This window comes from Pyrgilauda ruficollis, unplaced genomic scaffold (assembly GCF_017590135.1).
Source record: "Pyrgilauda ruficollis isolate IOZ18807 unplaced genomic scaffold, ASM1759013v1 scaffold96, whole genome shotgun sequence".
NCBI lineage: Eukaryota > Metazoa > Chordata > Aves > Passeriformes > Passeridae > Pyrgilauda > Pyrgilauda ruficollis.
This window is the reverse complement of record NW_024531710.1, coordinates 811,606-839,061: the sequence shown is the minus strand read 5'-3', so window position 1 is coordinate 839,061 and position 27,456 is coordinate 811,606. Positions and strand designations below refer to the sequence as shown.

Genomic DNA, 27,456 nt, shown 5'->3' with positions numbered 1-27,456 from the left:
CAATTGTGCATTTGCTAATGTCAAATTTATTCTAAATGGATATACAGGTGCAATTCTTCATTTGGTAGACATAAATCTTTGTTACATGGAATGAATGGATGTTTTGTCTGCATGCTCAGTGTATGTGTGCTCTCTTGGTACACATGCTCCTGTTGCCTATAGAAAAAGGTATTTTGCACTGAAAATAATCTGTGCCTGCCTTATGTGCTGTAAATTTGTTTTTGTGAATGTGGGGGTTAGAGTATGTGTGCAGGATGTGTAGTAAATGTGTGGCTCTAAAAATCCATGTGCTCAATTTAATATTTGTGCCAGGTAAGCACATATTTCCCTGCATTTGCTGGCAGACTTACACAAGTGTTGAGTCTTCATATTGTTAAAATAACAGAAGAATTGTCCACATATTTTCTTATTTTTTAAAAATGTCCTACAGCTTCTATGGTTTAAATTTCAAAATGTCTGTCCAAGTGATATATGTCAAAACATCAGGAAGGATATTTAAGCAGTTATGTCAGTGGAATGAAACAAAGTCATGAGTTAATGCTTTTCTGATGCTATATAAAAGGGAAAATGGTGAAGAAGGGCCATGACTAAAATACAGAATGAACAAGATCAACCAGAATAAAGTCAGGCAGTTTGCTCTTAAACTGGAGACATCTACAGCAATAGAACTCACATGATTGTATTGCTATTTTTATGCCATCCTATGATCACACCATCCTGTCCCAGATCTCCCACCCTCTAGGGTCAGTCCCCAGGAACCAGGAAGGATGATGGAGTCCTCCTAACCTTGTTGCTTCCTCCTGTCTGTCCTGCCAGGTGCTTTGAAAGTGAGTCAAGGCATTCATTATCCCACCATTTCTTTTCAATGACATTTTAAAAGACCTGGCACAGTAGGAATGATTGAAGTGCCTGCTGCTTTTCTCTGTAATTATCCAGTTTCCTTGTTGGGACTGAAATTATTGCCCTGCAAGAGGGCAGTGTCCCTATTGCCACATAAGAACTACCCAAACACAAACCTGCTTGGCTGCCACCAGCAGCAGTCTACGTATCCAGACATAAAAAGGTTTTTCCTTGGCTGCTGGGTTGTACTGGGAGTGTGTGGCCCAGACTCAACTGGTGAAGCTCTAGTTGGCTGAGGTGGTGATGTGCTGGTAGATGGTTACAAAAACTTACCCCTTTTTTGTCTCCCTTTTCATGGCAAAAAGTAGTGCACTGAAACAAGAGACAGTAAGCTGTAATTAGTACTCAAACAGCTGTGGATTGCCCAACTGAAGGCTTTGCCTGTAGTCTGTGGCAGGAACAGGAGGACAAAACCCCTGAGATCATCAACTCAGTTGGTTAGAGCACGGTGCTAATTACACCAGGTTGTGGATTTGCACCCTGTATGGGCTGTTCACTGAAGAGTTTGACCTGAGGATCCTTGTGGGTCCCTTGCAACTCTTATTATTCTGTGGAGGAACAAATACAGGTAAAAAATGGAAGTTACAGGAATAGGATGATGGTTGAGGAAAAAGTCTCCCTCCATTATGGAGCATCTTCTGTGGCACTTGCTTTTTAGAGGGTGTTCAAGGAGTGTGTGCGGCTATTGCTAGGGGAAGTTAGATCTGGAGCTATCAGGAAACACAAAAACTGGGAGTTGAAGTTTCTTCAGCAAAAGGTAGGAGTGTGCCAAGGATGGTGTGAGACAGCAGAGGGAGCTGACAGGGATTCCTATAAGTATTTGTTGGACAGCTGCTGTTCAAAGCCTGAAGAGTTAACAAATAACTAGTCTTGATGCTCAAGGACTGCCCCTCTGCAGTCTGTTGAGTTCTCTGTCTTCACCTGGGCTGTGAATTCCTCTCCAGGATGGACACTGGAGTGTTAGTGGATGAGCAAGATGAGAGAAGTGGGGAAAAGAAGATTAGTTTGAAGGATCAATGAGGTAAATGGTCCTTCAGCCTATGCTAAGAGAGCTGTTCGTAATGAGCAAGGAGACAAGAGGATCATGTGTAGCTTCAGGTGTGTGTGCAGACCCTGTCCCATGGGGCTTTCCTGGAGCTCAGCTCACGCTCCAGCTGCCTGGCCCTCCCTTCCCCCTCCCCTTGGCAGCACAAGCTGCCTCTGCTCTGCCCCTCTGCCTCCAGTTCCTTGTGACAGGCTTAGAAATCCTGGGACCCCTGGTGCTGGAATGGCATTTTGGCCTAGCTGGAATTGTTTATAAGCACAGAGCTTTGATGCTGTCTCTAAAGCCTCTGGAGAGCTGAGAAGGGCTATTTTTCATGTGATGGTTTTGGAGAATGCTATGGGAAAAGGTCAAGGGACAGAGTGGGAACGAGTAGGTCACATACTCATTGGTTTAGGGCACCACGACAGCATTGGTTCTTTAGGCTCTCAGAGGCTGCTTTGTACAAATAAGCCCCTCTCAGTGAGCTGCCTGGGAAAGAGCAGGGCCGCGCCCCCCGCAGCGATGTTCCCGCGTTCCTCGGGCTCCTTCTGCCCTGGCCTTTGCTGTGGCTCAGCATCGCTGTGAACCCGGCAGATCCCACAGATGGTGTGCAGCATCCTAAAAAGCCTCTTTGCCTTCTGCTTTCACCTTTGTAATGCAAGGAGATGTTCTGTAAGCAGGGGCCTTCTGCACCTGGCACATTTGGGATCTGGCAACAATGCTGCAGGATTCCTTAATCCATCCCTGTGCCACCACCCTGGACCTGTGGGCAAGAAGAGCTCAAGCTTGAACATCTGCTTGCCCTTTGATTCAGCATGTTATCTTTCTCATTTAAATTGGGGTGGGGGGAAGCAGTCTAACAAGTCCTGTTTCCTTTTTCCTCCCTGATTCACACATACTTCAACTACCAGCCGGAGTGTGGGGGCTACATGAAGGAACAGGAAGCAGAGGGGTGAGGTGGCAAGTCATTTACATTGGAAATATGAGCTGAATGTGCATTTCCCTACTGCTGCCATCAATCACTCAGATTTCCTGTACTCTACAGAACAGAGGAGTGGAGTTTGCTTGCTTCCCACTTCCCCCGGGAATGGAAACGTTCATTTGTTTCACTGCCTAGAAATGCTGATCACTCAAAACATTTATTGTTTCAGAGATACATGCAGTTCTGAGGCTGAATTTTTCAGCTTCCTCTTATCTGGTCTTCAGAAATGTCTTCAGATGTCCTGCAGACCTGGGGAGTCACTCTGTTCTGGTAGAGATGTGAAGGTGCTGCTGCAGAAGCACAGGAAAGCCGACAGGCAGCAGAGCAGATGCTTTACTGCAGAACCCTGGCAGATATCCTCTGGTCTCCATCAAACCAGTTGCTTTAGCTTGTTCATGTGGTCTGGCACCTGATCCAGTGAGATGAGGTTTTTAGAGTCCTAAGTCCTTCTTGTTGTTGGAAACTTTTCAGTGACTATTTTGTGGGGCTAAGAAATCTATTAAGTAAAAGTTACAGTGGGGAATGACATGGAGCAGACAAATGAGCACATGTTCACTGTTCAGCTCTGTTGGAAGGGATGGGGACAACAGAAGAAACAGAACCTAAAATGTGGAATTGAGAAAGGAATAGAAAAAGAAGAAAACCAGAAGGAAGCAGTAGGACAAACTAGAAAGTGAATGAAAAGTCTATACCAAAGAGCAGAAAATAACTAAGCATAGAAGAATTCAGGTAACCTTGCACACTTCAAAGGTAAAATAAAAATGCCTGTGTATTCATTGCCCTTGTGATCATGTGAAAGCCTGGCACACTTCTGCTGTCTTTGATGGGATCTGGTCTCTCATTAAGAAACATCTTCCTCTCATTTAACAATCTCTCATTAGCTAAATTATTTTCCTGCAGAGGAAATGCTGCTTTCATTCCCACATGGAGGCCCTTGGGCTGTGGACAGTTTGGGACTCATGGATAACTGAAGGGATGGGGCACTAACACTCTGGTGTGGTTCCTGCAGGCCTTGTTTGGGGATGGCAGGGCATCTCTGAAGCTTCTGTGATGGCTGGGACTGGGATGTTGTTGGTATTCAGTTCAGTTGCTGTAATAAAGAGGCTGGTGAGGCACCATGTCCTTGAAGCACAGTGGTGGCCAGGAAAGCTCTCCTGGCTGTGGGGGCCAGGAGCCCTGTTCCCTGGGGCTGGAGCTCAGCAGCTTTTGTGAGCTTAGCCACTTTGGGTCTGGGCAGTAACTCAGAGGGGACCTGTCGGGAAACCCAGGAGCTGGAAGGAAATGTTCTTGGTGACTCAACAGGCAAAGCTCTTCCCTCTGTTGATGTTGGAGCTGAGCCACACAGACACATCCCTTCATAATTACCCACCAGTTACTTACAGTCCATGCTTTGGAACCACTGGCATTCTTGCGTGTGGATTTGTAAGGCTCAAATCCATCCCGGGAAATCTGATATCACAGCAGTGCTTGCAGCCTCTGAGAAGCAAGGATGTGTTTGCCTCTAGGTGAGGGCTGTTTGGCCCATGTGAACGTGTCTCAGGCATGTACAGGTGTTGTAACCATGCAGACAAATGGTAGATTCATTGCTGCGGCTCCGTCTGTGCTGCCTGCCCGGGAATGGCTGGTGTGGGATTACATGCACAAAACCCCAGAGATGTGTCATTACCCACTGGGTTTCAGCCTGGTGAGGAGCTGGGAGGTGTCAGTGGCCTGGTGTCAGGGTGCTGTGGGATGGCTGGGCAGCACGGGCGGGGGAAGGGATGGGCTGGGATGACAAACATCCTGCCAGGAGAGAATTCCCCGCAGTGGGATTGAGCGCGGGGGACCCCTGGCGGGCAGCGGGCAAGCAGCGCTCAGCCCCGAGCCCAGGCATCTTTTCCACGTGTTCTTTTCCATTCGCTCATTTCAGACATGAAGTCATGCCATGACTTCAGCTCTAGACATAAAACACAGTTTCAGCTGTGTTAACTGCATTGAATAGTTGCACTTTGTTTTTGTTTCTTAATGATCCTCTTGGAAATAGGGAGGTGCTTTGTAAAGCTGACACAATTTTCGATTGCTGTATTGATTGCTGTGTGATATTAGTGTATTTTGTTGCAACTGCTGCCTTATGCTGAGAAGTGCCTACTTCAAACTCCTTGTAAATCTATTTGACTTTGTCTTTGTGCTTCCATCGAGCCACAGTGGCTTCCTCTTCTCCCTTGCTCCCCACCAGCCCAGTGTAGTTGAATTTGGTGAATGCCATTAATTAATCTGATTCTTCCCTGAGGGGTTGTGAGACTCTGGCACTGGGGTCCTGCAGACCCTGTGAAGCTGTGGATGCCCCATCCCTGGCAGTGTTCGAGGCCATGGATTGTCCTGCTCCAGTGGAAGTGTCCTTGCCCATGCAGGGGCTTGGAATGAGTTGGTGTTTGAGGTCCCTTCCAACCCAAACCCTTCGATGATTCTGCAACACCCTTATCCAACTTGCTAGCAAGTGCACGGAGAATCTGCTTGCTCCTGTCAGAGTTTTTTCTGGGTAATTATTCTCTTTGCTGTGGCTGGCAGAGGGACCAACCCACCCATGCAATGGATACGTCCTGGCTCTGCAACAGCACTGCCTTCCTGTCCTGTTTGTGAGAACAGTGTTTTCTAGAATGTTCCTAGGTAACAACCAGCAGCAGGAAAATCATCTCATCTCTTAACATTCTCTAGTAAAGAGACTAAAGCTCTTTACGAGATTTAGTCACTGCCACTTCAGAAGTGAGGGACTGTAGTCTTCCATGAATCTGTTGTTGTAGCTTGATGAGTGATGGGCTGGGAATTGGAAAAGATGGGCTGGACATCTCGAGGGGTGCTCATTTGGGGTAAGTCACTTAGGGCTAATCACAAAGATGTGCAAAACAGGAATAATGGTCTGACTCACCTTTGCAGAGAGCTTAGAGAACTCAGATGACAGTGTTTTTTGCTGACACTGTTTTTTCCTGCTACCTTCCACCTCCAGCAATGGTTCAAGACCTCCCTTAGGACTCTGACAGCAGGAATTCTACTGGTCTATTAGGAATCACAGCAATATATTGCAGGGCTCTTCCTTCTCTCCCAGTGATGCTCAGTAGCTGTGCACAAGTTACCACAACATCATCATTGTCATCATTAGGATGCTGTGTGAAATCACCACTTAGTGTGTTCACTGAGTCAGCTCTTTCCTGGCTTCCACATTAGAGCTGACTGATCAAAACTAACACTATCCTGCAAAAAAGATTTAGAAAGCTGAGATTTCTTTTCTGACCAAATTCTCTTCTTCATTGTTATTATTATTTGTCAGTGCTCTAAGTAGTAAATTTTCTGAGGTCATGAGCTGCTACAAGCTGCTAATGATGCTGTATATAAAGAGCTGATGGAAAGATTGGCTTAGAAGAACCATGGGATCCCAGACAACTTCTGGATAAAGGATTCCAGTAGAGTCTGGACCTTGAAGTTAGTGTCTCAATCACCGTTGGACCTCTTCATGAAACTTCCAGCTCTCATGTTTGTAGGAGACAATGAGTATAAAGCAAGGGGTGGTTGTTTCTTTAAGACCCCCCTGCACTGCTCCTCTCTCAGTTTTCCTGCTGACACAGATTTTTCCTCTCTTGCTCAGTTTCAGTGCACCTGCTCATATAAACTAGGATGCACTGAGTTCTCTCAAGCTGAGCTTGTGTATGGTAACAAAAGCAGCACCAAAAGCACATTCCTAGGCTGAGAGGAGTCATTAGTAGGCAAGGAGCAGCCTGGCTTCAGCAGCCCCACAGAAACTAGTCAGGAAGTGCAGGAAGTGCCTTTAGCTAAAGGTCAAGTCACCTGACAAAGGAAAATGCAGGGATATTTTAGAGAGGTAGCAGCAGAACAGGAGGCTTCCCTATTGGATCTAGGTATTCACTCTGACTATATATCATTATTATTGTCTTATATACTCAGTACAAACCTATTTACCTATGCATGCTAAAAGCTTTGCACTCAGATTCAATATCAAACATGACAAGTTGACTTGAATGTGAATGTGGATTCCCACATTGTTTTACTTGAGCCTCCAGGTCAACCTGCCTTGTCTTAGTCCTGCTTTACCCTGAGTTAAGTAATGTGGATTAGTCAGCCTGTATTCAGAACACATATTTTCTTGGTTTTTAAAAGCCATTTTTGTGTAACCAGAAGGACTTAGAGATGGATAGAAAGACCTCTGTGGTCAAATTTCAGGAAGCCAGAGTATGCCAAGTGGGAACTGGTTAGAACTGTGGAGGAAGCTGGCAAATAGCTGGAGAAGCCTGAGAGCTTGGGGGCAGCAATGTCCCCTGGGCCTGTGCACATTTCCAGCTTGTTATAGTTGTGATGAAAAATGTAGTCTCAGAAAGTGTTTGTGTGACAGCTTGTTTGCCATTCTGCATGTCTGGAGAAGGGAGGTATTGGTCAGAAGGATAGGTGCAGCTGAATTTATATCCAGCTTCTGGAACTCAGACGTGATCCCTGGCAGGATGTTCTTGCTCAGCTTTCTGTATGGCACAGCTCCCAAAATGCCCTTCCTGGCACGTTGCTGATGCTGTTCTGTGCTGTTGGCTGTTCCCTGTGGCTCAGGGCTGCAGCACAGTCCCTGATGTGCCCCAGTGCACACCTGTGAGCAGGGCTCCAGAGCTTTGACCAAGGCCAGTGCCATCCAAGGACAAGCTGTAGTGCTCCCCAGGCCTCAGGAGTGGACAAAGCAACTGTGGTGAGGTTTGAAATTATATTGCAGGAAGGCAGGGTTCCTTGGAGTCTGGGTGGGGGCTAATCAATGCACATTCATCATTAATTTATGCATATAAGGGGCTTTTGGAGTGGAGTTGTCATGCTGGTTTTGATAATGCTAACTCTATCCACCCTGCCAGCTGCTGCAGTGTCGTGGCAGTTTGTGTTGCTGCATGCAGAATTATGGTGCTTTTGTGGGAATGTTATGTTCCCTGAATAGAGCCCCACAGAGCAATTTGCTTCATCCTTACAAACCCATCCAAATAACTGGCAGTGCCTTACAAATACAAAACAATTGAGAAAATAAATGTATTATACTGTACATCTGTGACAAAACAATGCTTTCATGTGCAAAGAGAGAAATGTGTTTGTTTAACTTATGGTCTCCCTTTTGGAAATAAATGCATTCATTTAAATCAAAATGGGATGTTCTTCACTATTACAGTATTTTGCATGCCAGATGTAAGAAATATGCTGCTTGAGGAGCAGACAAAAAACTTGGAGTGGTTGATCTTACCACAAGCATGTATGTAGTGCTTTGTTCTGGACCCTGCCTCTCTTCCTGCAGCATGTCCTCTCCTGGAGTGGGAACCTCCTGGCTTTGTGCATGAAGGATCTGTGTGCAAAAGCTTTCGGAGCGTGGCAGTCTGGTGTCCTTTTTGCACACAGGAGAGCTTCTTTTCCACCTGGGTTGTGCCCAGAAGAGAGTGCAATCAGCAGCCACACAGCAGAGCTTCACATTACCACGATCATGAGGCAAATTCCTTGCTGGAGTTGTAGCAGTCCAAAAGATTTTTGATCCTTTACAGTTTTTGTATTAAAGAAACATTAGTTTCATTTATATGCAGCAGTAGAAGTGTTAGATGGGGAAACATAATCAATAAAATGCAGGTTGAATGTTCTAATATTTGTTTTAAAAATGTGCCCCATCTTGTAATTTTTATCTTTTTAAATGGTTGAGCTCTTGTAATGAAAGTCTGCTGCATTTCAGTTTACACATAAGCTTAACATCATCAAGCAAAGTTTGTTCTGGGAGTTAACATTTGCATTTTTGAAAGCAGCAGCCTAATCCAGAGCAAAACCAGATGAGAATGTATTATAATATAGCACATTACCAGCTGTCTGTCGGTAGGTGTGAGAATTGTCAAAAGGTGCTGAAACTTGATTTCAGTGGTTTTCCAAGTCTGCAGTTTCTTCCTATTCAGTTTGAAGATCACTGCCACCAGGAGTAGGAGTTGTAAACAGGAATTCCAGGAATGATTATTAGAAGGAAAAATAGCAAGAAAAAGAAAGTATGCACCTAATCTTTTCCAATCTGATCTTTTAATAATAATAATAATGCTCAGACCACCTTCTAGGCTTCTTGTTATTCCTTAAATTGAAATCACTTCTCAGATTATAGGTGAGAAGGCAAGAGTTGGAAGTTGCAGCCTCTTGCCAGTGTTGGCTGACACACACTGCTCTGTAATGGTATTTTTCACATGTGTCATCAGGTCTGGGCAAGCATTTGATTGTATTTGTATTTGAGTAGCTGGAGGGCTCCAAGCTGAGATTCCCAATTCAGCAAGTCTAGCATTAATAAATACTCTTTAATTCAGCTGGAAAGCATCATGGTCTGCATCTTCCCCATCTGAAGTGTGATATCCATCTTCCTGCTGTATCTAGCCAGCCAGAGGACTCGTTCCAGCCTGCAGGAAACATGACACCTTTCTGAAAGCCAGCACCTGTGTATTGACTGATTGACCAGCAGGGCTGTGCAGCAAGGGTAGTTTGGCCTAGCTCTCTTTTTCCCATGGATTGATTAATCAAATACTTCAAATAATTGCTGCAGTTGTGATTAATGTCAACTGCATAGCTAATCTCCCAGGGGAATAAAGTGACTCTGTTTGAAAAAAAAAAAATCAAAATCCTGTAAATGAGTTAATTATTTACTCTGCTCACCTCTCTAACCTTGTTATGCTTGTAAATTAATAGAAATATTGATCTTGGAGCTGACTTTTGTGTTATCCATCTTGCTTCAGTTTAATTGGGGGTTCAGTGTAACCGTGTGCCCTCCTTTTGACCAAGGACGTGCTCCTTCTGCTTTGGTTTGTGTGACCTGGGAGAGCGGGGCTGGCAGGACCATTGGGGTGTAGCTGAATGGTCCTGCCCAGGAATTTTAGGGCACCCCTGAATGAGTAGTTCCTACTCTCCATGGGCCACTGTGGCCCCTGGCAGCAGCACCTCCTTGGCCACCTCTCTCGGTGGCAGACTCTACCACCCAGTGGCTGCCGCTGTTAAAACAATCTTGCTTCCTCCCGTTAGCTTCAGCTCACATTCAGTTTTCCCACGTTCTCGGTCCGCCAGCACATTGTCCCCCCCACGGACACAGGACACTTGGAGAGCAGCCAGGGCTGCAATTACAGATTCCTGCCCCTGGCACGCAGTGCAGGCTCGCTCACAGGTGCCTGATCTATTCTCTGCCGTGGGACAGACACCCCTGTGCCTCCCCATGGAGCTGCTGCAGCCAGGGCTTGTGTGCCCAGCACTCTTCCCCAGCTCACCAATGCCTGGCAAAATGTGGGACTCTCAAACTCACAGAAGAATGCCAGTTTTAGGAACATTAGTAGGGTTGTACCACCAGCAGCAACGTAGAAGGCTCCTCTGCTCTTGTATTTGTACAAATGTAAGTAAAGTAATCTTCAAAGCCAGCTGCCTTTTGTGGTCATGTCAGCTCCCTGTGCTTTCATTTCCTTGCAGTTTGGATTCCAGAAGAAGGCTGTGTGTCTAAGCTTTGGAAAAGCTGTTTTAGACACTGTCCAGAGACCATCAGCCTGTGTAACACGGAGCTGGGACAAGTCCCATGATGCACAGGAACTGTTTGCTGGCCACAATGTCATCTTTTCCTTGTGAAAACTCAGTTTCAGGAAACAGGGAAAAGCAAGTGAACAGTTACTACAATATCCCTGCATCAGACAGAACCTGAGAGGAGGTTGTAGCCAGGTAGGGGTCAGTCTCTTTTCCCAGGTGACAAGCAACAAGAGAAGAAGAAGAAGCTTCAGGATGCACTAAGGGAGCTTTAGATTGGATATTAGAGATTTTTTCCATCAAAAGGGTCGTTAAGCCCTGGCACAGGCTGCCCAGGGCAGTGGTGGAGTCACCATGCCTGGAAGGATTTAAAAGCTGTGTGGATGTGGCAGCTGGGGACATGGGTTAGTGATGGCCTTGGCAGTGCTGGGCAAATGGATGGACTTGATGATTGTAGAGGTCTTTTCCAACCTATACAATTCTATGATTGGAAGAAAATAAGACACCCTAGCATAGAGGGAACATGATGACTTTCTTTTCTGCATCAGACTGTAGTGAACACAAAAGGGCAGGAGTTTCTAGCAGAGCTCTGGAAGAGATGTTCATGTTTCCCAGCAAGGCAGACACAGCTCCACCAAAGCCTCCTGATGGCCAGACACAGGAACAAGTGTATTAGAGCCAGACAAATACTTTGTGCCAGGCTCCATCAGCAGTCCCTGCCCAGACACAAATGGTCTGAGCTGGTGCTGAGAGACCCAGATTTTCTTTTCTTTCTTTCTTTTTTTTTTTTTTTTTTTTTTTTTTTTTTTGGCAGCAGGAGGCTGAGTTATATATGTAGCCTCAGGGCTATATGGCCTTGGTACAGGCATGGCTGGTGCTACAAAGATAAAATAAGTAAAATAAACAAGAAGAATTTTTGCTGCTGGACTCAGTAGCTTGACTTTAATGCCAGGTGCCATCATGGGAACTTGGCTGCAATTCAGTGGGTGAAACTTGATATGTTTTCTTGTAGCTTTTGGATGTGGCTGTATTTTCTGGCAGCTGGGAAAACTGCTTTGAAAAATAATAGTGGCTTTTAAGTCAAATTAGTGTCAACATTCACTCCATGGTACTAGAAGGCAATCAGTTAAAATTCCTACTTGGCAAATGAAATTTCTGTCTTGATGGCCACTCTCTGTAGCCCAGTTCTCATAGCAGCCCAGCTACTGTAGCATAGTTCTCATGCTACTTGTTTTTCACTCACTTTCTTTCCTTTTAGTTTCTGGTTGAAGAAATGTTTGGTTGCTGAGGTGTAGGTTCTGGTGTGGTTTTGAAGGTACCTGTGCGTGGGCCCTTTTGTATAGGACCAGTCTTGCAGAAGCAGAGGGGAAAAATAAAGCAAAAGTTGGTGAAGCTTTAACACCTGCCTTGGGCACAGTTCAGCTCATGAAAACCACCAGTGCCTGCTCTCAGCAAGGCACCTGATTCCAGCTGCCCTGCCTGGACTGAGGCAGGTGGGTAGTGAGGATCCGTGGGGGAGCCATTACAGGCTATTCCAGGTGAACAGAAAAAGGAAAGAAGCAAAGCTGCCTGTGAATAGAGAGAATCAGAAGAGCAAGAGGTAGATGGGCTGCTGAAATAATGCTGCCTTTAACTGTGAATAAGTAACAGCATCACAGGATGCATTCAGGGCAGCAATTTTAGAGGGTTAAAAGGAAGGTGAAAGATTACATTTAGGATTAGGATTAGGAAAATTGGGACCCCTAAGGCACACTCAATGCATGCTGAAGATAAAGGCAGAGGCAAAACTGGCTCTGTCTGGAGTAACGACTGGTAATTAGGTGTGTATGATACACTTCATCATTTTCTGTATTAACACCTCTGTATTTAATATCTATGACATGTGCATGTATAATATACAATATCCATGTTATTAGCAGATTAGATGTTATGCAGACTAATTCCTTGGATTTATGGAAGTGTTAGAAGTTGCTGTGCCAAGGAAAAGGTTTCCTCTGGCAGCCCTTTACATCAGCTTCTGTCCAGGAGCAGCTTACACGCGAGGCTTCCGTGCCGTGCCGAGTGCCTGGCTGTGAATGCAGCCCTTGCTGAGGCCGTGGGTTTGGCTGGAGCTCTCCTGCCCTCCCTAAATGCTCAGGGGTAATGCAGGCTGTGTTAGCACGCAATGCAGATGCTGGGGAATGAATAAAGTGGGAAAGGAAGGAGTGAGCCTGCCTCTGTTATCCTTTTCAGAGAGCAGAGGAAGGCATTAGCAGCCTCCAGAGGGAGTTTCACTGCTCAGCTGGTCCCTAGGCACGGGCAAGTGGTGCCTCAGGGAATCTTGTGATGGATGAGCCTGTTTTACTTAGTTCTGTCATGGCCCTTCAAAAGGCACTTGTTTCCTGTTTGCTTTTAAAAGATTGGGTTCACTGTTTGCTAATTTTGTGTGAGGGCATCAAAGCTTGCAGAGGAAACGATTCACCAGAACAAATCCCCTCCCATCTGTGCAGCACTGTGCCTGCCAGCCCTGGGCTCTGCCATGGGGGGCCAGGTAAGCCCAGGTGTGAGACTGAGCAGCTGCACCTCAGGAGCCTGGTGTGTGCCGTGGGGATCAACTCCCACAATCACTGCTTCCCTCTTCTAGAGCAGGGACAGCTCTGCTGTGCAAGGGTTGACTGAGTTGTTTTATAAATCTCAGCAATAAAAACGTGTCCACAATCACCCAAATAATGGAAGGAAAAGATGAGAGCATAAAATGATTATGCTGGTGAAAGAAAGGAGGAACTAGTGGAGTCTGAAAGAGATACAGGCAGGTGACCAATTGGCCTGGTGAAGCAGAACGAAATGCATTCTTATTTTTAATGGAAATTCAGAAAAGGCTCTGTAGATGCGCTGGGCAGAGGGTGAGTAGAGAAATTGCTAATTCTGTACTGTTGGAAGTGAAACCAGCTTTGTTCCACTGCTCAGGCAAATGGATGTGGCAGCTGGAAAGGACTTTCTGGGAAGGGATGGGAGGAACCTCATGTGAGGATTGCACTTCACACCTGCCAGGTTTTCTTCCTGTTTGCACCACAGGAGTCCATTGTGCTGGTGTGAAGCTCTGGTCCCCTGCAGAGGATATGTCTCAGAAATTTCAGTGTGACACTAATTCCAGGCTCCTTCCTGCCCCTCTGGCTTGCACATCAAACCTGGCCACACCACATGCTCCCTCTGCCTTATTTAGTCCCTAAGCAACCTTTCTGACCTAGGCCACCCTCCATCCAGTATCCTCCCAGTGTGCTCGAGCCTTGCTGCCCTCAGAAAACTTCCTGCATGTGGGATTTGCAATAAAAATGTAAGATCCCTGGTAAGCAGGGATCCAAATTATAGGTAGCTAAAGCTATGCTTGGCTTCATGCTCATAAATTAAGGGAAGGTTCTGATGCCACCACCAAGGAAGAGAACTGAGACTTTCACAGACTCTGAGGTATTTTCTCTTCTCCTTTCTTCTGGGTGGGGTGCCTAAAGCTCAGTTAAAAAAAGGACAATCATGTCACAGGATACGTGATGGAGTGTCATAGGGGACATTCCCATTTAGCACTCCTGAGAAAATGGTTCCCAACACCTATTCCAGAGGCTAGAGAAAATGATACATTTAAAAAACAAAATAGAATTAAAAACCAAATCAATCTGTATCCATGGGGAGGGCGGTCCCAAGAGCAACATTTGCTGAGAAAGAAAGAGCATTTACTCTGTTTCAGGCAGAACAGAAGCAATTAATGCACACCACCTACCCAAGGCAGCTCCCAAGGTTGCTGGCTGGCCAAATGGGTAATGTAGAGGGATTTAGGTGGTGATAGTGGCCTGTGATGGTGTTTAATAGAAAATAGGGGTTGGGTTATTATTTCTGGGGGATTTAACCATCCCAGATTCAATGACTTGGCACAGCACAAGCTTTCCTGGCATGAAGTCATGCTACATGTCTTGGAGATGCTGAGGACTCCTGAGCCACTGGGTAGGAGCCAGCCAGGGGGTACAGGTGAGGGTAGTGCTTCTCTCCCCTGAGGAGGAGTAGATAACAAATGCTGTATCTCAGGGTGCACCTGGTTACTTGTGCCAGGTCCTCTTTTATGAGAGGTACCTGTGCCAGGATGGCCTGGGCATCTGTTGAGCTGCATGTTCTCATTCTGGCTCAGACAAATTTTCCCTGTCCATGCTTGTGTAGTCTAAATACTGGGCATCCAGCCTGCCCTTTGTCTGGCATTTCAAGGGTCAGTGTGACCAGTGCCGGGGTCTTCATGGAGAAGCATTGTGCCCTATTACAAAACCAGGAGGGTTTCCTTTTCACACACAGCTCAAGCTGGATCTTGAGGTGACAGGACCAGGCTCACCTCCCTTACAACCCACCAACATTAAGCATTTGCTTTGTAATTGCCAGTACCCACAACCTGATTTCTATACAGGTCTGTAGAGAGGGACAAGAAGCAAGAACAAAAGGAGAGTGAGGACTTAGGATTTGCTTTCTCAGTGGCAGTTCCTTCTGATCCTTTGTGCATGTGCTTGGGGAGTGCAGGAGTGGAGGGGATGCCACTGCTTCCTTCAGTGCTCCACAAGACTAATGGACCTTGACAACTGCAGCACAACATGGAAACGATTAGAAAGGGAGGACTGATTAAAGCCCCAACCATCCCAGCATTCCCCTGGGCTCTTAACCCGTGTTGGAGCTGAGCAGCCCAGCAATGCCTCCTCCCAGTCTGCACAATTAACATCTCTTGTCACTAATTGATTCCTGTGGTGCTCACAGGACAATTAGAATTTAAATTGCCTTTTACAAAGGTCATGAAAACATGATAAAAGACGAATCTATTAGGGAGGATCACTCAGGAGTCTCTCCCCTTTTCTGCAGTGCTGGCATGACGTGAGTGAGGAGAGATGGGAGGGAGGTTCATGCCTTGGGTTCATTTCTTGATTGTAGTTCATGGTAGAGGCTCAGCTCTTTGTGACTTGTGAATATTCTTGCACTGAAGATGGCATTTAATTTTTTACTGCCTCTTTTAGAAGGTTTTTGTGTCTGTATGTGCTATGTCTTCTGATAAACTTGAAATGCTGGTTCTGTGCTTGAATCTTGAATTTACTGCAGAGGGGAACCCACAGAGTTTGCAATGTGAGGGCAAAAGATTTGCCTTTGCAGGGCAAAGGTGTCCTAGTACAAGCCTGTCCTGGTTCCCAGAGGGTGGAATAATGGATTAAAATCTGCCATGACTCCCTGGAAAGCACAGGCAGTGAGGCAAAGGGCAGCTGAAGTGCTGTCTGCACAAGGGTGCATTGAGGATCTGAGCACTTGGTTCAGCAGTGCTGTCACTCCAGCGTTCTGTAAAGCAGTCCCCAGTGAAGAGGTCCTAAAAGAGAAAATGCATAAATCTGAGTGTGTGAAGGGATCACTTCTAAGCCCATACTTGCAGCTTTCCCCATTTGCAGCTGGTACTTCTAGGAATGGCATGATGGCTTCAGAAACCCCTGCAGCTCCTGCCATCACTTCTGAGCTGGTGCAAACCCTGCATCCAGGTGTCTGTAGCCTCAGGGCTCGGCAAGCTGTGAGCATTTTGCCTCCAAATCAGAATATGGCAATTTGGGGTGGGCTTGCAGGGGGCACTGGTACTTCACTGGCACAAGGGAGTGCAGAGTTGTTATACTTACAACAACTCCCCTCTGCACCCTCAAACCTCAACAGTGGAAGAGATATAAAGTTTGTGTGTGAGGGTTAAGGCAGTGTCTTGTGACTGAAGCAAATCAGCCTGGCCTGGATCTTGGCAGGTTCCCTAACTCATCTGCCCTCTCCCAGGCAGGATCAGCCCCACCCCTGTCCCCAGGCTGTTAGCCAGGAAACCTCTCACACAAGCCTTTGCTGCAGAGGGGATTGGGATGGGGGCAGGTCACCTCCTGCAGGAATTAGCACATCTTGTTCTGACACACATTGTGGGCTAGCTGCATTTCAGGCCTGGGTCCAGTGAAAAGCAGCCTTAAATCCTGCAGTTCAGTCATTGCTCTCCTGTCTTGTATGCCCAAAGTGTGGGGTTTGACAGGAAAAACAAAGTTTGAAAGCCACTACTGTGGTCCAGAACCCGCCTCATGTAACTACAGCAATATTTCATGCTGAGAGAGAAAATCTAGCCAGAATGTCCAATTGCCCATCCCATCCTATCCCAGTGGCATTCCCATTATAAAGAAAGCTGGCTGGCTATTTGAAAAACTCATGTCCTTTCCAAGTCCTGCCTTTGACTTCTTGCTATTCTGGTTATTGAAATTGATTTTGCACTCCAGGCATGGGATTTTCCATTGCCAAGTTTAATGTGGGAGATAATAGAAATTATGTTTCCACTCACACATAAATCTCAGGGCTGTTTGTGCTCAGATGACTGGACAGTAAGTACAGGTGAAATTGCTCCTGTGATTGTTTCAGTAAAAGTGTATTATTGTTGTAAGGTTTTATAAAGTGTGTTTAACTGGCTTACACATATTTCTAGCAGTCACCAAGTAGGTTCTTTGCTGAGTTTTTTTTTTCTATTCCAATAAATATAAACCTCTAAGCAGGGCGTCTAATTTCTCTTCTTGACAGGGTGGTAAATCAGCTGGTTTTGGCAGTAGGCCAGAGAGTGAACAGCAAGCCCACCCAGCAGTTGTGCAGTGCCCCTCTGCTCTGCTTGCCCTGCAGTTCTGGGCTTGGAGAAGCCAACCTGTGCAAAATATCACAGGGATCTCTCTGCTTTTGCACACCTCCTCATGTAGGACAAGCATCCGGCTTTGTTCTGACTGCAGCACAGCCTGGTCTGCACTAAACCCAGCCATCCTTAGTCAGCACACTTAGGACCTGGCTCTAACAAGCTTGGGAAGGAATAAGCAGAGGTCAGTCTCTTGAGCTTTAAGGGCAAAACAGGCAGAGAAGGTTTCTCCAGCTCCCAGGAGCTCAGGGAGATAATGGTGTTAGTGTGAGGTCCACAGGGATCGCTCACGGGGTTGTGGCCTGAAGGCACTCCAGCCTTTGGGGTCCCCCTGTCCTAACCCATCAGCTTGTTCTGCTCCCAGGAGGAAGGACTTTTCTTTTTCAGAGTGCATGATACAATCTCACACTCTACAAGGATAAAAGAGTGGAAGGAAGGACTCCAGAGTGATACAGGGACTGAAGCCTACATCCACTTCAGCTCCAGGCTCCTCTGGTTAGTTGTGAATCTGCTCAGCTCTGCAGTCCTCACCTGGGTGACATTCCTGTCATCTGGAGGCCTTGGTCAGCTGCCCAAAGAGCTCCATGTAACCCAGCCAGCTGGCTGCCACCCAGCCCTGCTGCCATCTGCCGCCCTGGGCTTCTGTTGCGTCTGGGCCCTGGATGCCAAAGATGTTGCCGTAGCTCCTTCCTGAGGGAAGCCCAGGCCCTGGGAGCTCAGGTGTTCAGAAAATGCTCTTCCTGCATAGAGTGCCAACCCCAAGCAGCCAGGGCATGCTGTGTGTCAATTGGAGCACTGCAATGCATGCAACACATTTCTTGGGTGGCTTCCTATCTGTCCTGATCCCACATTCTTTTATGCTTTGCATGTCTTGTGTCCTTGGCTCAAGGAATATCATTATTGTGTGTCAGGTAGTGCCCAGCATGGTGAAGCCTCAGCTGGAGCTGGTATTTTAGATATTGCTGAACAGTGAAAAATGCTGCAGTTGGCTTATTTTTGTACTTGTATGCATTTGGCAGAGCTGCTTTGGTGTATCACATTGTTTCCCTCCCAGAGATCTTAACTTTGGCTGGGAGCAAAGGGACTCAATTTATCTATGCCTTGCCTTGCAGGGGTTTGGTGAAGCTCAGCTAGCAAAAACTTGTAAATTGCTTGGAGATCATTAGAGAAAAAGTGCTATAAAAGAGCAAAGTATTATTTATTAATGTGCCCCTGTCTTACAGTGCCAGAAATATCAAGGTTCTAATTGTGCAGACTTGTAATCTGAGTAACTTCCTGTTGGTTTTTTTTCCCCTTCTTTGTTTTCTTCTTGGATTGCCTTGGTAAATAAATTCATGGAGCAGTCACTGCACAAAGTGACACGTGGGAGTGGTGTTTAAAAGCCAGGTCTGTCAGATAGAAGGCAATGGGATGCCACAGTATGACTTTCAGCTTTCCTCTGGCTGCTCTAATCTCTACTGCCTCAGTCTTATCCTCTGCATCTAAACTTGCTTTTCCTCTGTCCTTGTTTAAAACCTGACCTCTGCTCAGGAGAGGAGTGTGTGACACAGTATTGCAGAAGTGAACAGAGACCTTACACTGCAAGGATCACTGCATCAGCCATATGCAGCCACTGATAAACTCCGGCCATGCCTGAAAACGCACTATTGCCACTTTTGGGCAGGAGATGAATTATGTGGCTGAAGGGCACAGAAGGGAGAAAATCCTCCCCCTCATCCCACTAGCTTCAGCTGGCAGGGGGAGGTGGGAGCTGGCACTGCTGTGGGCCTCCCCTGCTCTCAGGCAATGCCAACAGCTCTTGCAGCCAGTTTGAGGTGACAAGGATGGCTGTGAGCTGAGTGTAGCTGCTCCAGGAGGAGTCTGAGCAGACAAGATGCAGTTAAATGTATTTTGGGTTTTCCTCTGCATGAAAGCTGCCTCCAGATGAGTGATTTTAGGGGCATAATCAGCTGCCACCTTGCCCACTCCATCAGTACTGGACAGGGATCTTGCACATACTTACCTCTGAGGCTGTGAAAAGGTGGAAGCCTGGTGTTGCTCCAGGCTGCTCTGCAGAGGCTGATGTCAGATGCTGTGGCTGGTGGGACGGTATCAAGTGATCCACAAAGAATGATGGCAAACACTGTGGTGTGTGGGTTTAAAATTGAACCTTTCTGTAGTATTTCTAATGTGCAATGAGGAAATTCCTTCCCCCTCTCAATATCTCTCTCTCTGCCTGTTTTGTTTTAGTTGCCTCAGAAACTGGCAAGGCTCAGCCTGCTGCTGTTTTCCCAAGTGGATGGACATCTAGCTGCTTGCTCCTGCATTTCTGGGGTCTGGGATTGGCCCTTTGAATACATCATTCATAGGCCTCTGAGATCACCCCATTTCATACAGAATTCGGCAGTAGCAGCAGCAATTTGTGTGTGTTCTCACTGTTTTCCAGCTCTGGCTGATCAACACCAGGTTTAAAATGTTCATATTGGCTGTCAGTGAAATGTAGAACTGGTCTGGAGGCTTTCCTTTCTTCTTGGCTATGAGATATGAACAGCACAATGTTCTGCCCTCCATGTTTACCACACTTCTCCAAGCTTCCAGTGGAATTCTGAAGGCTGCAAGATAATGATATCGTAGCAAATTCGAGGGGATGGAATCCCATATACATCAACATTGAAGGAAACCTTCAGGTTGGGTGGTGAGCATGTCTCCAGCCAGTCCTAGGGGGTTATGCTTCAGGTGTGGTGATCAGACAGCTCCTCTGTGGCCATCACATAGCCACTGCTATGACCTCCACACTAAGGCCATGACTGAAATCCCCCAGGCTCCAAGGGATGGGCTTTCAGTTGGCAGCAGAATTTAGAACTGCATCTGGCTTAGCCCTCAGCTGTAGCCATCTGCCTTTTCTGCTTGCTTACAGCCTCACTTCCCATTAGCAATCCTCCCCAAGGGATTCAGGTGTGCCACCTGAGAGAGAAGGGGAACCAGTGGTCTGTGCTTCGAGGGAGAAAAGGGAATGTCAAGTCCTGATTCAAAGGCTGTGGCAGCCTGCTCTTTCCTCATGAGCCAGCACTTGCACTCTGTAGGAGAGGAAGTCTCTAATATCTGCCATTGACTTCCAGAAGGTCCATGAGCAAATGGGAAACACCTGCAAATGCTGAGAGCCATGAAATGTGCTCCAGGGAAACATCTCCAGTAACAATTTCCCATTGCTTGGGCGTCATCACTCAGACCTGTTCCCTTTAGCTATGCTAACACCCTTCAGTGCAGCAATTCATACACTCTCTATTTGGTTTCAAATATGTGGCTGATATTGAAAAGGTGCATTTTAAGCATAAGAGGGCTTTAAGGAGCTGTGTTTATACCTAAGAAAGGACATCCATGTTTCAAAGGTGTAGATGAAACAACATCAAGTTGGAAAGGAAGGAAGCAGCACGTTTCTTGACTCTACAAAGATTTCAGGAGTATTTTGAAACCTGGAGAAACTCTGCACTGCAAAATCTGTTTTCCTCATATATTTTGGCTGAGATTTCCAATTATTTTTGCAACATGAGCACAATCTGGGGTCTGAAGAGAGAATGTGGTGGAGTGTGCTGCTGCATTCACTGGGCAAACCTTGGGTGTTGCAGGAGGGAGGTGCAGGTGAGGCTTCCAGAGGAAATTGTATTCACAAGGATGCCCTCCCTGTACAGAGAGGGACAGTGACTGCACCTGGCCTGGCTTCATTGAGGATGTGCCTGGAGTTCAAGAGTTGGCTGAAACAAGCCCTGAAGACTGAAATGAAGACTCAAATTCTGTCCCAAGATCTCAGCACAGAAGTGATCTCTGTGCCTGAAGCACAGGTGGGATGGCTCCTGGCCTGGTGTTTGAGCCTCTTGCTAAAGAGGTACAGACTGCTGAGGGCCTTGCTGAAGTCTCAGTTTCTGCCTTGCAGGAGAGCTCATGCAGACTGCTCCACAGTGATCCCACCATGTCCTGCCCAGCCCAGATCTGAGCAGTTCTGGGCTCTCAAAAACATCTTTGCATTCAAATTATAGAAACTTAACACTCTTGCTTCCATGGCTTCTACTCCCTTCAGCTGATGGCTGATGACTGATTCCTTTAGTGAGGGACCTTTGAAGTTATTATACGAGACTCATTAAGGTAATTAAATGGTTGGAGCCTACCAAGAGTGCTCATGTGGTCACCTCTGTTCCCAGTGGTGCATGGAAGGCAAGAGGCAGCATTTTGTCTGGTTTTGTGGGGAATACTGACACCTGTGAGCACACTGCTGTAGCTCTTGGTGATTGCTGGTGCTGCCAAAAGACCTGTGAGCAAGCTGAGGAGCCTGGTGGTAAAAGCTGTCTGCACTAAGGAGCCTACCAGCATTCAGACTGTAGCTGAAATTAATCCCAGTCCCTTGAGATAGGCTCAGCTTGGGACTTCCAGCACAGTGAGTGCTGCAGGCATACTCATAGTTATGGCTAGAATTAATTACATTTATATCAAAGAGCAGGTGGAATAAGGCAAGAAGGCAAAAGGGAGAAAGTGAAGGGGCTGTGGGACACATCTTGTTCTCTCACCCTAAGGGTCCCTGGCAGCCTGGGTGGTTTCTGTGGCTGTGTTCAGCTGAATGGGTGCAGCTGAATTCTCTTCAGCAGAGAAGGGGTTAAGGTGGTGCTTTGGAAATCCAGTGTGGGAATAACAGGGGCTCTAAAGATGGGCACTAATTTGGTACGACAGGCTTATGTGGACAAAGCTAGTGGGGAGACTTCATTTCACCAGTGCTCGGGAATGGAAAAGAAATGAGAACTGGCACATGATTCTGTTTCCACTTATGAAGCGCCCATCTGCCTTTTTAAAATTCAATTTCAGGGCATGGTGAGTAAGGCTGGGCCAGTTCACAGCTATTAGATCCATGCCATTAACATCCCAGCCCCTTCAGAGTATCAGTAGCACGCACGGGGCGAGGGACGTCGCTCATGCAGGATTGGCAGAAATTGATATTAATAAATGGATCTAATATTCTTAAATTTGTATTCCTTCCCTAGCCTCACAGCGACCCCAAAGGGCAGGAGAAATAATAAGTAAAGGCCTAATTCATTATTTATAACCAGGCAAACCAGGGAAGTAACTCTGGGAGATTACCTGGATAATCCAGCATTAGCATCTTGTTTCAGATATCTTTATTAGGACTCAGGAAAGGCTGCTGGGAGACTGAAGACAGCACAGTAAATTCATGTGCTAGCCTTTGGCCCTGCCTGGTGCCCTGGCCTTCTAATTTACTTTGGGATGTGTGTGGGTTTAAGAGAAAGATAAACACCTTTGGGTGAAGAGAGAGGAAAGGAGGCTGAAGAGGGGCAGTGCCATTTCAGGCTGCTTGGAGTGGATCTCAGAGCAAGGTGCTCCTCAATCTTTTAGACTGTTCTACAGAATGGAAAGAATAATATCACATCTTAGAGCTCAGGCTGATGAGGTTAATGTTTATGTGATGCTTTGAGGTTAAAATACATTAGTTTTTCTAGTCCAATGTCTGTTATTTTTTCTCAGGGCAGGGCCAGCCTATAGGCCTTCTGAAAAATTATTGCCTTACTGTCCTATGCTTTGTTCCTCTTGTATGTGGTATGTGGATGATTTTGCAGAAGGAAGGGACCAGTTGCTGTCTGAAGGTTGAGAACTATTGTCTTCACTGGGTTTTTGTTCTTTTTCTCCTGCAGAGGTTTAGAATGGTCTCAGGTTGTAGGAATGAAACCAGCTAAAAGGTCACAAATAAATTTTTGTGAGACGATATAGATGGGAGTACCATGGGACAGAGAGTGAGATCCTTCTCCTGAGATTCCCAGCTCAGCTTTGCAGATGTGAAATGTTTGACTAAGTTATGGGAGAAGAATTTAATATGTGTTTAGTCCTGATAATGCCTTCAGCTCTTTATGGTTTGCTGAGCAGCCCCTTACTGCATGAAAAGCTTTGCTTTTGTGTACTAATAGCAAGGCAGATGGGAGACACACTCCTTGGAAAATCACGGGGACTCCCCTCTGGATGGCTTTTTGATTGGGGCTGTTCCTCATCTTAATTCTTGGCATTCATTGTTGATTCAGGTCTGTGGGCAGGCAGTTAAAAAGGAGCAGAGCAGGCTGTCAACAGTTAATAGAGCAGCAGTGCAACTGCTTTGCATTTATATTGTACCTTCCCTCAGAGGTTCTCAAAGTGTTTCCAAATATTAGTTAATCCCCACTAGGCACCTACCAGGTAGGTACAGTCAATAATAAGCCCATTTTAGATGAGGAAGTCTGAGGTGGAGCAGTTTAATGGTTCTGTAACAGATCAGTGGCAGTGCTGGGAATAAAGCCCAGGACTCCCAGATGCCTCTCCCTGGCTATGATTCACTCTTCTTTGCCTCTTCCTCATCGGAATGGATTTACCCATCCCTAATAGAAAGCAGATCAGATCACCTACCATGTCTGCTTACACGAATTTCCTTTAAACACTAGCTGTCAGTGGGCCTTTTTGTGAAATTACACACAGAGAAAAGAGGGAATATTACCATCTGGGATATCATATCAGCACTTCTAGAGATACTCGGTACAGGATGTATCCAATTATAAATGAGCTAGAAGCCTACAGTCTGACAAAAGCACATGGAACCTTATCAGCAGCAATGAACAGTTAAGGGAAAGAGAGGTAGCAGGATTATTAACCCTCATGAAATAGATTCTGTCTTCCAAAAGGGAAAATAATAATGTCCAATACTGAAATAATTAACAGAAAAACAATTTGCAACACTTAATTAAATGACTTAGAATATGCTAATGCAGAGTTAAGACTGCAAAAAGGCTTCTACTACATTGCATGCTATGTATGCAATTTTCATCCACTCATAACTTGGTTAAATCAAAGCCCATCTTTTTCCAATTTAGGGAAGCAGAGGCTCCTCACTGAGGTGCCATGGGTCAGGTCTCAAGCACCAGCCACGCTTTCTGGCTGAAAGGCTATTGAGATTTGTTGGGGGTTTTTTCCCACCACAAAGTGTGCTTTTCATCATTCTGTAACTCACAAGCAGCTGAAGAGGTTTTTCAGAGATGATTCAAAACTCTGCAGCTCTGGGAACACATGAAATTGTGAAAGAGCTGTTGAAGAGTGTGCTGGAATGGCCTGGGAATGAGAAGTGTCTCGTGGCCGTAGCTGCTGAGGGTGTGCCAGCTCCAGCCTGTCCCACTGGGCACTGCACTCTGCTGCAAATGTGCTGGGAGCCACGGGCACTCTGCTCTGCCACAGCTGTGCTGGCATCCCAAATGGCACCAAATGGAGGTGACTCTGTCTTTATTGCTGTGATGCCAGTTTTGTGCCACTGTGTGTGACCCAGCTGTCCCACTGGCTGATGGAGCCTGGGCATTCCAGCTCAGGGCTGGCAGGAAAGAAACACCCAGTCCTTCCCCTGAAAAGGGCTTGCACTAGTGCTGAGAGAGGGGGATGAAATCTAAGACTTCTGGGGGGCCTTGAAAGGCTCTCTCTGCCTGTCAAGGAGTGCAAGCTGTGGCCTGGTTCTGTCCTGTTCTGCTGGGCTGTGCTTGTGTCATGCAGCCAGCCCTCTCATAGGAGAGTGGTGAATTGGGGATGTGCTGCAATGGTGACCTGGGACTGGATCCAAAAGGTTCTGTGTAAGCAGAGCAGGAAAACGTTCTGCTTGTCTCTCAGGATGAGGTCCTTTCTGCTCCAATCACTGACAAGAGGGAACTAACAGGAGAATATTTTAAATCTGCATTTGCTGTCTTCTTTCCTGGGTTTCCTCTGCTGCCAGCACAGAGGCTGGAGGTGCTGGTTGTGGATTGCTTGTGTGCATTTTCTGGTATCAACCTCCAAACGTTACCTAGTGGCACATAAAATAATGATAATCCTAATAATCCTAATGGTCCTAATAATCACCATTGGGCAGTGTGTGCTTTTTGGAACCTGCTTGCCTCGTGCTGAGAACTCTTTGGGGCTTAGATTTGCTTTCTCGGTGGTGAGGAGATGCCATTCACCACAAAAGCATTTCCAAAAAAAAGGTCCCTATTTCCAAAGTGAGTCCTGTTCTGGGTTAATGGTGTTTGAAGTCCAGCACCCCTCCTTGCCTTTGCAGGGAGTGCAGGATGCTGGGGCTGATGAGCACATGTGAGAGCAGTGATGTTATTCTGGAAAATACTATTAATTCAGCCCAGGAAACCGTGTTCTGGCAACATCAATATCTGCTCTGGGAGGTGGTTCAGGCCCTTTTAACTGATCCCTGATATTGCAGATTTCTTTGCTGAGAGCCCCAGTCTCATTCCTTACATGTCCAATTCTTTTATGCCTGGAGTTAGCTGTTAAACAACTGGTTGTAAGGTTGGCATGTGGGAATAGGAGGATTTAGTTAGCAGGGGTGGATTGAACTGAGTAGCACATGAGTGGAGGGCTGGGGACTTTCCAGGATGAGCTTAAACCCCTTCTCATCCTCTTCTGCTGTTCACAACACCCAGGCTGGCTTCAGGAACTGGGGGCTGTGGGAGAAACATGACAAGAGTGTGGGAAGAGGCATATATGGTTCTTGGGCTTTCTCTGCTGAGCTCTGGGCTTGCTTTTTATTGCTTGTGGGAAAGTTGGGAGAGAAATTCCTGCTCAAGTTCCATGCACAGGGATTTTAAAGAGATGACTGCTTTCAGAGGGAGAAGAACACATGAGAATGGATGTTAGCAGCTCATTTGAGTCCACGTGACCCAGAACAGAAGGCTCTGGCTCCAGCACAGAATGACTTATTCCCACGTTGCCAAAATGCACACTTTGGAGTACACTATCTGCTGCTTCATGACTCTTTTAAGGCTGAAATGATAGAGACTCCTCTCCCATGGTAAATGGCTGCTGGGCTTGCAGGCTGTTTGGTGGGTTGACACATCATAAGTGCAGGTGCTTAGGTAAATATTGCCTCTTCCTTGCCTGAATCAATACCCGTGCTGATCACTTTGTAAACGGATGCGTTTTGATGAGAGGAGAGGGTGCAGTTTGCCATTTCACAGTCATTCTGCAATATCTTTCTCTTCAAATTGTTTTGCTTTTATGGGACTCTGGCCTGTATTCTGCAAATAACCCAGGAATTTTAAATAGTTAAATGGAGTTGGCCAAATTCTTCCCTTGGAGATGCCCGTGTCGTTCCCATGGCATTGCTGAGGACTCAGAATGCATTTCTGAGGACAAGCTTAAACTCAACAGAGCCATTTCACTCCAGGCATAACACTGTTCAAAGTCAATGGAAGCATGATTTGAACACATTGGGTTTGTATTTTTACAAGTGTTTTTCTATATTCCTTTATTTCCAGGCTAGAATCCAACTATGCAAATGCCAGGCAGAAAATTGCTGTTTTCTTCTTAACCCTTGTTTTCCGTGAGCTGTGCATGTTTTTGGGGAGGATTTGTATTTCTGGATATGTTAAGGTTATCTGGATTTGGTCCTACTGAAGCTGGTTTGTAATCTTGGCTTCCCAGTGGCTAAATAAAGCTGAAGCAGAATGCCTTGGAAAAATCTCATTCCTCCCTGAAAAAGATCAGTTTCTGACCAGTTAAAATCCTTTTCTTCCCAGATTAGCTGTCTGAGGTCAGCTCTAAGTGCTGGTAGCCCTTCTCTTGGCTTAAAGCACCTGCTGCCTTAGCTTCACAAGGTTATGCACGACTGCCAAAATTTAATTGACATGTGTTAAAAATTCTCTGAGGGGAGACACAGCCTGCTTGGTACCTAGGCTGGGTCAAGCTGTCTGTGCTAAAAGTGTCCATCCTGGAAATTCCACCTGCAATCCTGAGTCTTTCCTGTTTGGTCTCCCTTGCTGTATGGTGAATGCAGGGTTTTTACATGGTTCTCTGTGCTGAGATGCTGTGGGAACTTTGTGGCCAGTTGTGGGCCAGTGTGGCTCTTGAAAGGAAACTATTAAAAGACTTTGGAAGGCTACCAAGATGGGAGTGATTTGGCATAGAGGCATCTCATCTCTGCTCACACCCACAACAAAAATGTGTCCAGACTGGGGCTGAGAGCTGTCTGTGGTGATTCTGTGCTAAATCCTGGGTCAGAGGCAGTGCAGCATTCACTGTGTTCATGCTTTAGTTGCACAGCTCTCCTGACTCCACTTAGATAAGTTTGGGCCTATCTTGGGAATTGATGTAACACCTGTGTGGTTCTGTTGGGAGAGCAGTTTAAGATGAGCAGAACCAAGGTTGTCAGTGCAGTTGGGCATGTACAGTGTGTCTGGGCTTGTGCAGCAAATCCCGGTCTTGGATATTAAAAAAACCCACTCTTGGCAAATTCATCTGTCTCCCCAGCAACTGGCAAGATGACAGGAAAATTGGCCAGGCAGATTTCCAGCTAGCTTGTGGCAGCCCTGATTTAAGACGAAT

The 27,456-nt window shown here is 46.3% G+C and overlaps 1 protein-coding gene across 1 annotated transcript in view; it reads left to right on the top strand.

Annotated features, from left to right (window-relative positions):
- Positions 1-27,456, top strand: part of HMG20A (high mobility group 20A) — a 174,157-nt gene that overhangs the window by 54,676 nt on the left and 92,025 nt on the right. The gene's annotated exons all lie outside the window — the stretch shown is intronic.